The following is a 2,649-nucleotide window of genomic DNA, read 5'->3' on the forward strand; positions in this document are numbered from 1 at the left end:
GCTTATCAGTTGTATAGTAAGGACAGCTTTCCATTGGGTCCATGGAGAATATCTGAAGAAAATATATCTGTCTTCAGTTGGGATGGTATGTTTTTAAATCTTTGTCTAAACAAGTCTGTTCTGCTATTTGCCTCTAAACTGTCTTGTGCAGGTCTTATCCATTACTTATAAAGTTCAAATGATAGCGGTAGCAGAACAAAAATGCAGTGACAGGAAATATTGCATTATAGCAGCGGAACAAGTTTTAATGGGTCTTTTGGCAGGGATACCCAGTCAACGTGCTTGCAGTGAGGACCTCAAAATCGTCAGTCAGTGGAAGGAGGTGTGAGGAGAAAGAAGAGATTGGGCAAATAGATACATTTTCCTGTTCTAGCTTTGCTTACAAAATTGATCAATGGCCAAGGGAGACTTAAGGTAACACGGCCTCTATTTTCCTTGGTGTCACTTTTTCTCCCTCTTTTCATGGTAATGAGGGAAAATTTTAACTTACCAAGAATGCTGTGAATGTCTCAGAATAGGGTACAGTCATCTTGGTGGGATGGCAATAGTTCTTAATTTTCGAGGTTCCTTCTGCTGTGACCTGAGAGGTCATTGACCCTAAACATGTAGGGGCCTTGTAGGTCACCCCAGTCCATCTTTCCTTCTACTCTTCTTTACTAGAGTCATCCTTTTCAAAAGCACTTTAGGGGTTGTCACTTCACTGTTTGAGGAGGTAATCAAGAGGACGTGACTGCCAGTTGACCCTTGGGCTGGACCCAGGCAATCAGAGGCTGCTCACCCCTGCCCCTGTCCTTGGAAAGTATGGTCTGCCTACCATTTCTACAGAGGGTGCTGTTCCAAGGATGTAGCCTTGAGAGAGTAAGGAGGACATCTGGATACTATGCATGACCAAACCCAGTTAAGGCCTCTTTAGAAACTTTTAAGATTTGGCCATGGGTGCAGAAATTTCCTCGTCTTGTAGCCACCCAGGACAGGCCTCTCATGTAAGTTCCCTTGCTCATTAAAACTTCATCAATCTGGGACTTCCCTGGTGGTCCAGTGGTAAAGAATCTGCCTTACAATGCAGGGGACGCTGGTTCCATCCCTGGTCAGGGAACTAAGATCCCACATGCCGCGGGGCAACTAAGCCCGCGCAGCACAACTACTGAGCTTGCGTGCCTCAACTAGAGAGAGAAAACCCACACGCCACAACTAGAGAGAAGCCCATGCGCCACAACAAAGATCCCGGTGCCACAATGAGAGATCCCATGTGCCTCAATGAAGATGCTGTGACTAAGACCCGACACAGCCAAAAATAAATTAAATAAATAAATAAATAAATAAATAATCTTAAAAAAAAAAAAAAAAAAACTTCATCAATCTGGAAGCCTTGCCTCTTTCTTAGGTCTCTCCCTGCCCTCCAGCTGGTTTCAGATCACCCAGGAAACTCCTCAGGTTATAACCCAACAATCACCTTAATTATTGTCCAATTTATTCCTGAAAGATGTACATTCACATATGACAATAATATCAATACAACATAGCAAAAGATGGTCCTATCGTCATTAATATGTCCTAGCAGTGAGAGGATGAAAGCCTTCATGGACATTTCTAAGAGCCTCACTTCGTCATATACCTGGATTGGTCTCAAAGACCTAGGAAGAAATAGCTCTGCAATATATGCTCTTATTCCACTGAATTCTCCTAAAGCGACTCCACTTTTCTATCCTACATTCTCTTACCTACTGATTGGCCAGTGCTTGGCAGCTGTCTTGGGCAATTTTCTGAACCAAATTTGATCTAAGACAACTTCATGTGCATATTAGAGCCTCCAAGACATTGCAGTGAACTGAAGGGATACAAGAAGTCAATGGAACATGTTGAATCCTTTCAGAAGGATTTAATTCAAATGTTTATTCAAAGGTTTGAAGAAAAAATGTTTCAATGTTAGAGACTCCAAAGAAATTTTACTACAAGCAAATTTGCATTTTCCTTTGCTGGGCTGTGCAGAGTGGACATGAAGAGTTACTTTTGTGAGGATGTAAATAAAGACAATGAACCTTAAAATTGGACATGAACGGCCTTTGTTTTTCAAACTCTCACTTTTCTTCCACTAATCTAAATTGAGGGTAATAAAATGGGATGTCAGAATGACTAAAATTGTTTCATGTCCAGGCTGACTCTTTACAGGGACTGAGAGAGGAATTAACCAAATAGACTCACACAGTAGGCAGCCTCGAGGACTGTACTTTGGAGAAGCCAATGAACTGTGGCCTCAAAGTTCATTACTGCCTTGTTAGCCTTGGTTTACTCTATATGATTAAGCTGCGGAAGGTGCTGATCAAAATTGTTTGAACTCGGGGAAATTTTCAGAGGTAGAAGAAAAGAGAACAAAACTCTTAAATAAAGTAAATTAATTCATGGTTCATCTTAATGATAATTTTTAGCTCATTAAATTGATTTAACATTAAAGAAATATCTGTTGGTATATTACTTCATGAGGCAAGAGTGTTTCAATAAAAGTGAGGCTCAAATATCAGATAAAGACTATTGATTATAGGGAAGAAAATTTCTATTTTTTCGGTCATTTAAAAATCATTAAATTGTAAAATAAAAGCATATGTATTATGAAATAGAATGTAAAACTGACCTATATGTTGATAATGAATC

Source organism: Balaenoptera musculus, chromosome 5 (genome assembly GCF_009873245.2).
Source record: "Balaenoptera musculus isolate JJ_BM4_2016_0621 chromosome 5, mBalMus1.pri.v3, whole genome shotgun sequence".
NCBI lineage: Eukaryota > Metazoa > Chordata > Mammalia > Artiodactyla > Balaenopteridae > Balaenoptera > Balaenoptera musculus.